This window comes from Neopelma chrysocephalum, unplaced genomic scaffold, assembly GCF_003984885.1.
Source record: "Neopelma chrysocephalum unplaced genomic scaffold, ASM398488v2 Primary Assembly neopelma1_68, whole genome shotgun sequence".
NCBI classification, from domain to species: domain Eukaryota; kingdom Metazoa; phylum Chordata; class Aves; order Passeriformes; family Pipridae; genus Neopelma; species Neopelma chrysocephalum.
The window spans coordinates 4,798,788-4,812,113 of record NW_020897727.1 but is presented as its reverse complement, the minus strand read 5'-3'; the positions used below and the strand labels follow the sequence as shown (position 1 = coordinate 4,812,113).

Below are 13,326 nucleotides of genomic sequence, written 5' to 3'. Positions count from 1 at the left end.
CTGTTAGATCTATCGCTGGCAATTTAGATTCAGAGACATTTCATCTGCAGTTCCCTCAAGTGTTGAATTGAATAAAACCAGCAGCAGCGGTGGAAAAGAAGGTGGGGGAAGGGCTTCGAGCACTCTCAGCTAAACAAAAAGAGACAGGCAGCTCATAAAAAAGGAATTGCATCCTTGGGCTGAAAATCTGGATTCACAGGGCAGAAGGGGAGGGCACGTGGCAGAACCCATCCATGGCTAGGGGCCAGGCAGTGCTGCCAAGGGCTTCTGGTGCTCCCACAGCAAGAGCAGATCACAGGGCTTACTTCTGGGTTTCCTGATTTTCTGTGGATTTTTGAAGCTCCAGTTGTAGAATCAAGCAGGAAGAACAGAGTCCCAGGCTTCGGTTGCAATTTAAAAAAACCCCAATACTTCACTTTCCAGTGCTTCAGGAGAAAAGCACAAAAGTGAAACCCTCAAGGGTCAAAAATTCAGAAGAACAAGTAACTTAGCACTTATAATTTTATAAACACTTGCTGTTGAGGGCCAGACTCATCATTCCCAAACACAGCTGTGGGATGGTAGAACCGTCCTCACCGTTAGATGTTTCTGTTCCTCTGCCTTTGAGGGAATTGTTGCTGGTGGCTGTTCTGGCTATGCACTGCAGCATTGAAGTTCTCCGGGTTTGTCCCATTCCCTGGGTGTCAGGTGAGGATGGCTTTCACAGGAGCACTCAACCCAGCCAAGGGTGGGAGTAGAGCAGCAGACATCAGAGAGAACTGGGTTATAGCAGAAAATAGAGCCTTAAGGTCTTTGCTGCCTTGTGTGAGTGTGATGTCAACACCTCTGTGGTGCTGTAGGGCTGACTGTGACTGCCCTCAGGTGGGAAGGCAGGCCTTTTGTTTGCCTCCTCTCCCCATCTTCTTTATTACCCTCCTGCTCCCTCATAACACCTTAGTGACAGATCCTTATGTTTTGCTCAGCCCTGCTTCAGACCAGGTACAGGTGTGCACGCAGAGAGCACGTGCTCAGCTCTCCCTGCTTCAGAACAGGTCAGACCTCACAGCACTGAGTGACCCCATGGTACAGCTGGGCAGCCCAGGCAGGTGTGTGACACGGGGCTGATTGTGACTTGGTCAAGTGCTGTGTTTGTGTTACAGTGTCTCCTGCCTTAAAGTGTCCCCTGCCTTCCCAGTGCACCTACGGAATCCCATGTGAAACACAAAGGTGAGACCAGGGTGAGGAGTTGAGACTCCTCAGAACAGCACTGACACCTTCCCTTCATGTCACTTCAGCTATAAAACAGGGGTCATGATTGTGTCACCAGGATTTGGGAATCTGATTAGCTACAGCCTGTAAAAGACTGAAGCAGACTTACTGTGAATCCTGGACCAGAGAGCAGAGAACAGGAGAGTCTGTCTCATAGGCATCTATTTATGCTGCCCTGGTTTTCTCCCTGTGCTATCGATCCAGCAGCTTGCTAAGATACAGCCCTGCCTGCTGTAGTGGTTTAATTCATTTTTAAGCACCATTATTTTTCATGTTGTGGTCTTCCCCTGCTTGGGGTGCTTCTCACTGCCCATCCCCAAAAATGTCCATTCCTGTCTGTCTCTAGGCGTGCGCTGCTCCCACATGTGTGTGTGCACACCAGGGAGATGGAGAGGCAGCTTCAGCTACACTAAGCAATTAAACTCCGGTAGCTCAGGGATGAGCAGGAGGCCGTGATTTTCTTTTCCTTCGCAGTAATTGCCTCTGCAATCAGCTTTGATCACCCGAGAGCAGAGGAGATGAGTGCTGCAAGTTGACATCAGTGGTTTTAATATATCCATTTACATATACAGGAGCAGTGCAGCATACAGCTTTCCATAGCGCCTCTGACCTGAAACCATCGCCGCTCCATAGACACCTCATTTAATTTAATACTTCACCGCCACTGCGGAAGCCACAGGATGGGGATGGGAGGGGGGATAATCAAGCCCTCACTCTCTCGCTCTCCGTGAATGTCTGTAAAAATGACATGAAAGTAATTGCTTTTGAAAAGCAAAGCAGAAATGGCACAATTGATTCCACTTAAATGAGAGGAAGGGGTGGGGGTGGGGGATGCTCACCCTAAACATGCCACCTTCTTTCCTGCTGCAAGCACATCACTGCATGGGGCTGTGTGGGGACAGAGAAAAGGTGGGCTTGTCTGAATGGTATGTGGGGAAGGAGGGGAACTCGGGCAGGCAGTGCTGCTTTGGGCAGGATGCACACCCTGGCGAGCTCGGACCCACAGGCAGATGCTGCTCCATGGAGCCTTGTGACATCCCTTGTTGTCACAGGCACTCCTGGTGCTGGGGAACTGGCAGGAACCCTCATTGCATTGAAAATGCCAGAATCACTCTGCCTCCCAAACACACTCACCTGCCTGGCAGCTGGGGGAAGGGGAATGGTGAGGAGACATCAGCTCCTCTCCATCTCTCATCTATCTCTCATTATCCCTGTTGACAAAGCTTTGTGAGCCCATGGCTTTGGAATCTATCCAGACTGCTGCTGCTGGTGGGTGCCCACCCTTCTGCCCAGGACCTCCCAATGCCCGCTCTGTGAGCTGCCTGGCACAACCCTCTGTGCCCCTATCTGCAGGAGCCAGGACCTAGCTGTGCCAAGGTGTGGCCCTCCCAGTGCCATGCTGGCCCCACAGGCCATACGCCACCTCTGTGTGCTACAATGCATCTTTAATGTAGACATTAACATCATTTCATGTTAATTACATGCAAATTGATTATTAATGTATTTATTGAATGTTGACAGCTGGGTGACAGTCTTCAGTAAATATGTTTTACTAATCAGTTAGCATCTAATTAATATCGAAATCCTCTCTAGGTTTAACAAGAGTCAGTGAACACTGATGAGTCCCCTCTGTTGCTGCCAGTGTTAGTGGATGCCAGCAGCACTGTGCCCAGCAGCAATGTGGGGCACAGCTGGGCCCAGGGGGGCCAGGGACAGTGGCACTGCTGGCAGGACAGACGGACATGTGCTCTGAGGAAGAAGCCTCTGGGAGATGACACTCTTGGGAGAGCCCCCCCCCATGCAGCATGGCTCTCCCAAAGGAGGGAGTGCTGCCAGCTGGAGCTGAGGTGGTGGTGGCCAAGCAGCGTCCACAGGAAGCTCTGGAGGCCCCTTTCCCCAGGACACAGCGCTGCTGCCAGGCAGCAGAAGTGAGATGCTGTTCACAGCTGCAGTGACAGTGTCGCTGCACACAGGACCCTTGGTTATGGCAGGGCATGGCACAGTCCCCAGCCATCAGCGCAGAGGAGTTCTTGTGCTAAATTAAACCACCGAGCAGACCAATTCCTGAGCTGCTTGGCCAGCCTTTTCTCTTACCTCCCCATTCTGAGCAGGACAGGAGCCACGTAGAGCCAGCTGGCTGTGGCTCCTCTCACCCATCTGAAGAAGGCGAGCAAGAATCCCTGAGGTATCCATTGCCAAGTCATCGGGAGAGTGGCTCCGCCTCAGGACTGTTGCCGCACTGGGTCGATATTCGAGTCTTTTGCTAGTGCTCCTTAGTTGACATCCATGATCCTTCCCTGCTCCCACCCTGTGTAAACTCCTTACACCTGGGACACCAAGAAGTGAAAATGCTGAGCCCTCAGAGCTGCTCCTGTTCAGGAAGGACAGGAGGAGATGGCCAGGCTGTGGGGTACTCGAGCCCCTTCCCCTCTGCTACAAGGACAGCGCAGGGGAAATGCCTGAAGAGCTCAGCACACAGCCAGAATGGGAGCTGGGTGTTTGGTTACTGGTTAGAATAACTTTGGTCTTGCTCAGCTACCCTTTGCTTCCCTCACACAGGCAGTCTGATACCCCCTCCATGAGCAGAGGCAAGTGCCCTGGTGCAGTGGAGTCTCTGCCTTCCCTGAGTTGGACATGTCTGGTTGCTGCAGGTGAGCATGTCAAATCACACCTACCATATTGGCTTCCTGTCCCCAGAACATCAGATTTTTGCAGCTGATGTGTGGGGGGGGTGTCTACTCCCGCCAATCCCCACCCCCAGCAGCATCAGGCCTGTGCTGTTCGGGGTTTTGTTAAGCCGTTTAGTATTAATTGATTTTTTTTCCATTTTTTCTTTCTTTCCCTGGGCGGGTCAATAGCTGGATGCTCAAGAGCAGAGGATCTATCAACTGCAGACCAAGCAGAGGGAGAGGCAGGCAGAACTGGAGCAGAAATGCAGCCGGACGAGCAGCTCAGCCAGGACCTGGGGGCCAGCCACCAGCTCCAGGAGGGAGCTCGGAGCAGGTAGGAGAAGATGCCAGCCTGGTATAGCTTGGAAGCCCAGGCTGGGAAGGGAAATCTGATGCATTCACAGCAATAGTGATAATCTGCTGCTCTCATTTACATGGTAGCATAAGAAAGGGCTGAAAATGCGAGAGTAGAGTCTGTCACCTCGCAGTGAGGAGGGGAAGGTTGAGGGCAGCAGGGAGATGGCCACAGCTCTGCTGGCTGTATATGGGTGCTGGGATCGCAGTTGGTGTGGGGGTGTGGTGGCTGTCACACACAGATGTCCTGGGTGTTGCTCCTGCTGCTGACCTCGGAGAGATGGGAACAGGGCGGCCGCAAAGACACTGCCGCAGGACAGCACTGTCCTGGCTGGTGGTGACAGTGACATGCCGTGAGCCAGGAGATGAGGCTTGCTGAGACCTGTTCAGCTATTTTGCTGTGGATAAAACCCTCAGTTTGTTCCCGGACATCAGGGTAGGAGCACCCTCATTTCCTGCTGGAGGCCTGCTGGGCAGCCTGAGCCAGTCTGCTCCATGCCAGGTCTGTTTGCCCCTGTGCTGCTACAGCCCCCCTCTCCTACCCCTGTATTTCAGAAGCTGCAGGAGTCAGACTCTTTGCTCAGTGTGTTCCTCTGGCGTGTGAGCCTGGCTTGGGAGAGCACAGTCGCTCCCACCTCTGCAGCCATCTGGCTGTCTGCCTAACGTCTGCTTGGGCACCGGCATTCCACGGCATTCCTCAGTGGATTCTGACCACAAGCTCTCATTCGGATCCACATGGCAAACAGGGGTGAGGAGAGCTGGTCCTGGAAACCTGGGCAGCTGCTGCCGCACACTGCAGCCGCACACTGCAGCATTACTTGCTTAACCTGTACCCCCTTGTTGTCCCCTTCAGCACCCCATAAGATATTAAAAAAAAGTGTCTATTTTAACAACTTGATAGTTAAATATGCTCAGGATTCTGGTAGAATAAACCAGGTACTTTTGACATTGGAGCACCAGGTGGTGCTGGATGGCAGGATGAGCTCAGCAACGCTGGTTTGTCTGAGCAGCAGCTCACTGCGCAGCATTTAAAATCAGGATAGGGGGTCCCTTTTATTAGTCAAAGGAGAAACATTTTGTTTCATTTAATGTGGTGGTGATTAATATATTCATATTAATATGTTCATATATAGAGAATAATACATATATTGCATCATATATGAACACATTCATTGCATTTGAAGGAAAGTAATGAGATGTTGTTCCATTTACTCCCACATCATCCATTGTTCTGCGTGTGAGGAGCCAGCCCAGCGCGTGGGCTGAGCTGTGCACGGTGAGCCCGCGCTCCGACTGCCCACGGTGAAGGCGGGAGCAGGACGTGTGTGCCTTTGTCTGTGTGTGTGGATGGAGGCGTTCTGCACATGCATATGGGTGACCGTCTGCTGATTTGTGCAAACCCAGCATGGGAGGGTGGGAATCACACTCTGTTTCTTCTTATTCCCTTCCCATCTCCCCATCCATTGATACCAAATTCAGCTGAGTTTCACTCCTGGTTTTGGTGTGAAAGTGGCAGATAAAACAGCCCAGCTCTCAACTTCCTCTTACAGAACTCCCAATTAAAGTACTGAGCATCAAGCCCTGTTACATTAAAATATAACACTATTCTGTGGCAGAACAGTGTTCCACCTGGCTCTGTGTCTGGCAGCAGCTTATGCCCCTGCCTGGGAAAAAGCTCTTTTCCCCCGGGAAAAGCAATAGAAATTTGTGATATCACCACAAGATGCTCGCCCACCTTCTGTGGTGAAAGGGCTTCCTGAGCCCAAGCAGGAGTCTTTGTGTTTAACAGCCTTTGAGGAATTTTCATCTCTAACTTGTCAAACTAATTTTATAACTCAGATCTTATCCAACTTCTGTAATGTCCTGTAGCAGCGAGTTCCCCTGCTTGACCACGCATGGGATGAGAAGCCAACTCCTTTGGTTTGTTTTGAACCTGTCCCCTGACAATTTCCACTGTTTTATTGGAAGAGACCATGAACAGTCACTCTTAGTCACCTTCCTGTGACACTTCTGATTTTATAGACCTCTGTCATATTTCCTTCCCATCATCCTTCTTCCAGACAGAAGGGCTCCAATATATTTTTCTGAGCCAGCCCCAGTTGCTGATAAATCTCCTGGTGTGGGGGCTCAGGGCTCCCAAGGCTGGTGGTCCCGGGTGCCTGCAGCAGGCAGCACACACCAGGAATCCTCTGCAAGGAGTGCCAGGTGTAATTTAACACTGGGACCATGAATTATGGTCCTGCCCTTTACGGAAAGGCTGGCAGCACAGCCCTGCCTGTCATCTCAGTCCCCCACCTGATCATGAGCTTTCCTGGTGAATGAATCAGGATTTGGCATATCGTTCTTTAATACAGCCCCCATGCTAATGTCTTTTTGAAATGAAACCGAGAAAGCTGTTAACCTCAGTTAGCCAGCTGTCCTCACCGTGACCTGGATAAATCATCCAAGCAGGAGCGCTGAAGAACACTGCTCTGGCTGCTTTGGAAAATGGAGCTGGAAGGGAAGGACTGTGCTTTCAGCTCATGCCAGGAAGACTCCTCTGCACCAGGACTGTGCAGCAAAAGGACCAGTGTGTTCTCACACTAGGGACCCTGTTGGGGCTCCAAGCTGTGTGTCAGGTCCTGCAGACAAGTCCACTGGCACGCTCCCTCCCCTGGCAGACACTGAGGAGTCATGGTGTCACACCACAGGTGGGAGAAAGGCAATGTGTTTTATCTGGAGAAGAGAGGGTGGCTTTCCACAGGGACCCCAGAGACTGGTTCCTTTTGCCCCCGTCACCGGGCACGTCTCACCATCCAGCCCCTCCTCATGACCATCTGGTTGTCCACCTTCCTTCCCTTCAGCTGGAGGCTGGATTTTCCACAGGGATATCTCCTTCATCACATCTGAAGGCAGCTGGCTTTGAGCAGATGTCTCTGGGGTATGAAAAGAGATGAAGAGGACAGTTTGGTGGCTGCCCCCAGAAGATATGAATCTACAGGAGTAGGGCATTTCTTTCCATGGGCTGTTGTGACTCTGGGAGCTGTTATCTTTATAAAGGCCTTGTTACTTCATCTGCTCTCACAGGGCACTCATAGATGTTGCTCTGTGTGGTAGGGAGTTCCACTAGACAGGGTTTCTTTTGTTATTTATGATCTGGCTGTTTTGTTGTTTTTGTTCTTTTTTTTTATTTTTGCATGACCAAGGAAATTCACAACACCAGCTGTATGTAAGAAACTCCTGGAAGGAAGAACAAAGCCATCTGTTCTCCGTGTCCATGAAGGAACACACAAGAACTAATGGCCAGAGCCTGCATCAGAACAGATCCGGGTTAGGAACAGTTTTCTAAAGGGGAGGAGAACAGAACAGGTGACAGACTGCCAGGCCCTGAGGATCTTGCATTACAGGAGAGCTTTAAGGACAGATATACAATACACACAGCACTTGTAGGTTCCCCTGTCTCAGAATTGGAAGATGGACTATCAGCCTCTTGAGGTTCATGCCAGCTTTGCTCATTTCCTAAATCTATCCCTGTTCATACCCTGAAACACAGCTCTGCCTTTCCCAGAGCCCCACCACATCACCCTCAGAGTTGCCCCTTTTACTGCTGACCCGCCTGGTGCCAGGTTCCCCAGGAGGCAGAACACGTGCTATAACATGCTGAAAGGAGCAAGCACAGCCTGGAGGATGTCAGTGGGTGATGAAGGCTCCGATACCACCATCTGCATGACATGTGCTGCTGTGCCGCAGGCTTTGGCCAGAGCAGTGCAGTCCCACCCGTGGTGGGGAACACAAGAGTGGATGAGGCAGAGATGGGAGGATAGATTTGCTATCAGAACTTTTGGATTCAATTTTCCTTCTCATCAGAATAGCTGTGTGCAGTTTCTTACATGTGCTGCTCTGCAAATGAGTTGTGCAGGACATGGCTGCAGTCAGAGACCACCTGGGGAGCATGGTCGGTTTGGGGCTCACAGCTTGGCTACACAGGGTTTGGCCCAGGCACCACTAGGGCAGGGTCTGGCTGACGTCCAGGGCTCAGCTCCCTGGAGGCTGCAGGAGTTTGCTGCCTTTGGCCTTGCCCCACTGTGCAAGGGCAGCCATGGAGCATCCTCAGAGGAGGGTGGAATGGTCACAGGCACAATACCCTACATCGTGTACCCTATACCATGTACCATATACCGTACACCAGGACACAGAGCCACTCACAGACATCTCATCACTGTCAGCAGAGAGACAGGGACAGAAACACATGGCCACAACAGCCAGGGGAACTGCAAGCCAAGGTGAGCCGTTATTTGTGTAGACACCAGCAAGGAACCCCACCGGGCACCTGGATCTGAGAGTCAATTCTACAACACAGGCATTAAAGAGGGAATAAAGAAAATAATAGAGCATTGACTAAAATGGTCGGCAAGGCTGATTTCTCTCCATGCAGCCTCTGAAGGAGCCGACTTTGGGGCTGGGGAGGAATAGGCAGCCTCCAGGCTGTGAGGCTAATGCAGAACCATGGCTGTTTGTATAGCTGCAGAGCCTTTAAGAGAGACTTGGGAAAACTAGCTAGGATTCCAATGAATATTTACAATTACATTGCTCCAAAGCTGAATCCAATCACAACACTGCAGTGTGCAGGCTTTGTGCATCAAAAGAAAATGAGAGGAAAGCAGGAAAGATGGAGTTGCCTTTGGAGGGACTTATAAACACAGATCTCTCTGCTTGTGGCAGAACTAAAATGCTTTATTTCTGATAGGAGCAATTTGTTCTTCAGGCATTTTGCTTGATATTAGAAACTGCCTGGCTGGTTTTTGGAGTGAGAGTCTTCAGTAGAAGGTCTTTAATTCAGAATGAAGGAAAGAAATGGAAAGTGTTGTGGTCTGTAATTTTGATATTGTACTAATGAACTCCAGAAATAGAGGAAATAGGGGAGCATTACCAAACTAGAGCAGGGGCCCCTTCCACTCACTGTGTTCTTGGTCACCACGTAGAACCAGGCTGGGCATTTAAACCATACTGCTAACATAGAATTTGGTTGGTTACCGTGCCAGCTAAGCACTCACTGCAGCTCAGTATTGGTCTCTTCTTTCTTGTAGCAGAAGGTATGCAAAAATAATGGTGATCAGGAATCACCTTGACAAAAAGATGGAGGATTTGTGATTGCACTGCAGAGAGCAGTGTGCCGCAAAATAGGAAGCGTGTGACAAAGCAGAGGCACTGCTTGAAGTGACAACAGGAACAGCACCATGCAACTGACCTCCAGGAGCTGCTTTAGTGGCCTGTCCATTCTGCTCATCCTGCCCAGACAACCCGTGCAGCTGCCTTGCTGCTCTAACCTACAGGACTGTAAGCAATCAGTGGTCTTGGTGTGGTCCCACAGCACAAAACCCCCACTGCTCTCAATTAATTTCAAGTATTTAAGCTATAGCATTGCATTCCACCATGCAGACATTGCTTAGCACCACAGTAGCACAACAGCAGGAGCTTTGAGAGAATCAAGTTAGGATTTACACTGCAAGAACATGCAAATTGTTTGCCATGGTGTCTGCTTACAAGCCCAGCTGAACTGGGAAAGCCACATCTGAAGGGCAAGCCCCCTCCTTCTCCACAGCCCAGCAGGCAGCATGTCCCACCCTGGACAGAGGGCAGTGGGGGGCTGCTTCCAGCCTGCGCTAATTCCTCTCCGTGTTTTGAAGAAAATGCTGTCTCCTGGTGCCTGTCACCTCGCGGCTGCACAGATCTCTGCTGCTGGATGGCAATCTGAAAGGATGCTGGTGGGAAGTCCCAGGAAGCTGGTTTCTGATCTGAGTCAGTCACACTGCTGGTGTAGGGATGCACTCCATCACATGCAGGCATGGCACGGGGGGTTCCATGCACCTTGGCACAGGCTGCAGTTAATAGCCCCGAGCAGTCAGTATTATACTGTCTAAGAGGCTTAAAATCAACTGTGAAGTTTCAGCATAGCTACAAACCCCCGTTTTCTGTTTCTCCACTGGTAGCTTGTTGCAGGAGACGCAATTTGGTAATTGATTCCTGGAGTCTGGCTGTCGCATCTGCACTGGGGTATAGAGGGCACAGACCCTGCCGTGATGCCCAGAACACTTTGTCAGTGCCAGCCACCCACAGCTCCCAGCTCCAGAAGCAGAAGCGGGGCATTCCATCAATGTGAGTGGATATTTTTCTCCCATTAAAATGTTTAATTTATTTTTGAATGCACATGAACTTTGAGGGTCCACCATACCCTGTATGAAGCAGTCTGACACAGCACATGACATTAAAAAAAGATCTGTGTTTTGTTTTGTGATTGTTACCTGCTAATTTATGGGGTGCTGCTGGTTCTTATATTGAAGGGACAAAGAGAAATCATACTGCAGACAAGTTCTATTTGCCAAACTTGATACTATAATTGTCTTCAGTCATTTCTTTTCCAGGCTAAAAAGACTATCCACCTTTTCCTCACATGGAAAATACTCATTGCATTTGATCATCCTTGTTGCTCTTCTCTGAAACTCTTCCAACTCTTTTTCTAGAGAGAGGCAGACAAAGCTGCATATGGAAATCACAGCGCACTTCCACCATGGATCTGTTCAGTGGCAGAACTGTGATCTGCTCTGCATTATTTTTCTGATAATTGTTAACAGCCAGTTTGCCTTTTAGGCTGCTCCTGGGCACTAAGCAAATATTTCCACAGCTCCATCTCTCCATCCCCATCTGGTTGTATCTAGCACAGCTCCAGGCCCTCACTCCCGAGGAGGAACAGAGCTACAGCAGCTGGGACTGCAATGAGATCTTGTGAGCAAGATGGCACAAACACCCCTGATCCTGAGCAAGATTAGGCCTACCTGGCTGTGTCATACCTTGAAGACTGGGGACAGCTGATAAACATTGAAAAAGGAAGAAATAATGATACATGGTCAGCCTCACCACACTGCAGACCTGGCCTCTTCCAGGCAGGTCTACCCTCAAGTATCTGCTCACCTGAGGGGCTGAGTAACCCTGTGGGGAGAGCTCGGGAGCCAGCTCTTCACCAGAGCCAGGCAGAATAGCCAGGAAGGGCCCACAATTGCCCTGCACTTGGACATGGAGCCTCCTTAGGCAAAATGCCTGCGTCTGTGGAGTCTTTTCCCTCCGAGACCCCACCTTCGCCATCACATGGAGCACTAAGGTCATTGTGGTATAGGCACAGGAGCACCAGTGGCCCAGGGACACAGGGACAACCCAAGTGGCCCAGGGACAGGCAGCCCACATGGGGCAGGGGTGAAGAGCAGCTAGCCCCATCACCCAGGCATTATGGGACCTCTCACCGCCCATCACAGTCATGGCTCCACAGGGAACGCTGCTGGAGCCAGATGGGTCAGCACTGGCATGAAGTCCTACCCAAGAGCACAAATAACATCATGGTCTTGTGGTCCTCCTTTGCACTTCCTTCCTGCAGATTCCCAGGATAGTAGGAATGGATTGGGCAGCCTGATCTCCTGCACCTGCGGTCAGGGAAATTTCACCATGTTACTGTGGAATTCAGTAACTTGTCTGACTAAGGCAGCTTCAGATGGGCATTTGGCTGGGCTTGAAGACATCAAGAGACAGCAAAAGCACTACGTCCTCCCCTGGCAGTCAGTCCCTTCGCATCACTCCTACTGATTTTTTTCTCTGATTACTGCTGTGCCAACAGGGCTAATGAAGCTTTCTATGCAGCAGCAGTATAGGTCTCAACTTTGTTTCCCTTTGTTTTTATGCTTTATATTAGAATGCTCCTTTCTTTTTGGCCACAGACTTAAGGTTAACCAGGCAAAGGGAAAGGGAAAGGGAAAGGGAAAGGGAAAGGGAAAGGGAAAGGGAAAGGGAAAGGGAAAGGGAAAGGGAAAGGGAAAGGGAAAGGGAAAGGGAAAGGGAAAGGGAAAGGGAAAGGGAAAGGGAAAAGGAAAGGTTTCTGCCTCCCTTCAGCCCCCATGTTTTCCCAACCTTTTCCCACCCACTGCTGCCATCACTGCCGGCTTGAAGGAGGCCCCAGACGCTGACATGGCTGTCCGGGTACACCATCCCTCTCTCCCAGACTTAGTGGCTGTAACTGCAAGAACAACCGATGCCTCGTGTCCTGTGACCAGACCTGAGTAGTGCTGCTTTCCCCTCACTTATTCCTTCCTTTTTCCCACAGGATCTCTGCTTCCTGCTGATTTCCAACTCATGGTTCCTTACAGGAACATGACAGCTCCTACACAGCTTGTGTATGTCCTTAACCCACAGATTCAAAAAACCAAGATGTAGCTGGCAGTAGGAGCAGTGGAAATGGTGCCGTGATGGCGTGAATACACAACAGCCCCAAGAGCACTGCCAGCACACGGGCAGGGGGCAGGAGGTGGCCCTGGGGGCTGCTGCACCCCTGCAGGGTCACTCCCGTGCTCTTCTGCACCTTCCCCTGGCCCTGAGGGGAGGCATTTAACCCCAACCAGCACTGCGCAGCCTGCTCTGGCTGACCCTGCTTAGGCAGGACAAGGGGATGAGCCAGGTGACCCTGTGTTTGAGCAATGGGAATGTCGCAGGGTTGGCTCCTGTGTGACTGGAGTGGGTGGGCCCCCACATGCACCAACATTCCTCACTCCAAGTTTTCATGGGAACAAGTGGAGGATGAAGGGACAGAGGAGACACAAAGCACTGCTGTCCACTCTGGGATGTGGCCTGGGCTCTCAGTCTGCACCGGGAACACAGCAGGGCAGGTCCTGAGCCATTTTTGCCACTGTGGCTGTTTCCCCCTGCTCTGTTTATACACATCCAGTTTGTTCTCTCTCCATTTCCTGGCGAGGACCCTCTCCCGAGAGCTGCCGTGGTTTTTTAATAAGTATTTTTCAAGTAGCTGGCCGAGACCCCGGCAAGGATAATGAGATCATTCCCAGTGCGGAATGCAAAGCCTGCAAGCCTGTGCCGGTTGTTGTCGCTCCCGGTGGACTCTGCCCACGCTGCCGGTATTGCTGTTGCTGTTCCTCATCCCAAACACAGGAGCGTGCCCCGGGCAGCACCTGATGGGATCGGGCCAGGGTACAGCTCCCTGCCAACAGGAAGACCCGGGAATTGTCACTGATACCGCTCA

General features: G+C 51.0%; 1 long non-coding RNA gene across 1 annotated transcript; it reads left to right on the top strand.

The window, feature by feature from the left end:
* The first annotated feature begins 3,223 nt into the window (after positions 1-3,223).
* On the top strand, positions 3,224-11,475 carry LOC113968448. The gene is made up of 3 exons (XR_003534514.1): positions 3,224-3,899; positions 4,107-4,251; positions 10,241-11,475. It is a non-coding gene; the product is annotated as an uncharacterized LOC113968448 (long non-coding RNA).
* The last annotated feature ends 1,851 nt before the right edge of the window (positions 11,476-13,326 follow it).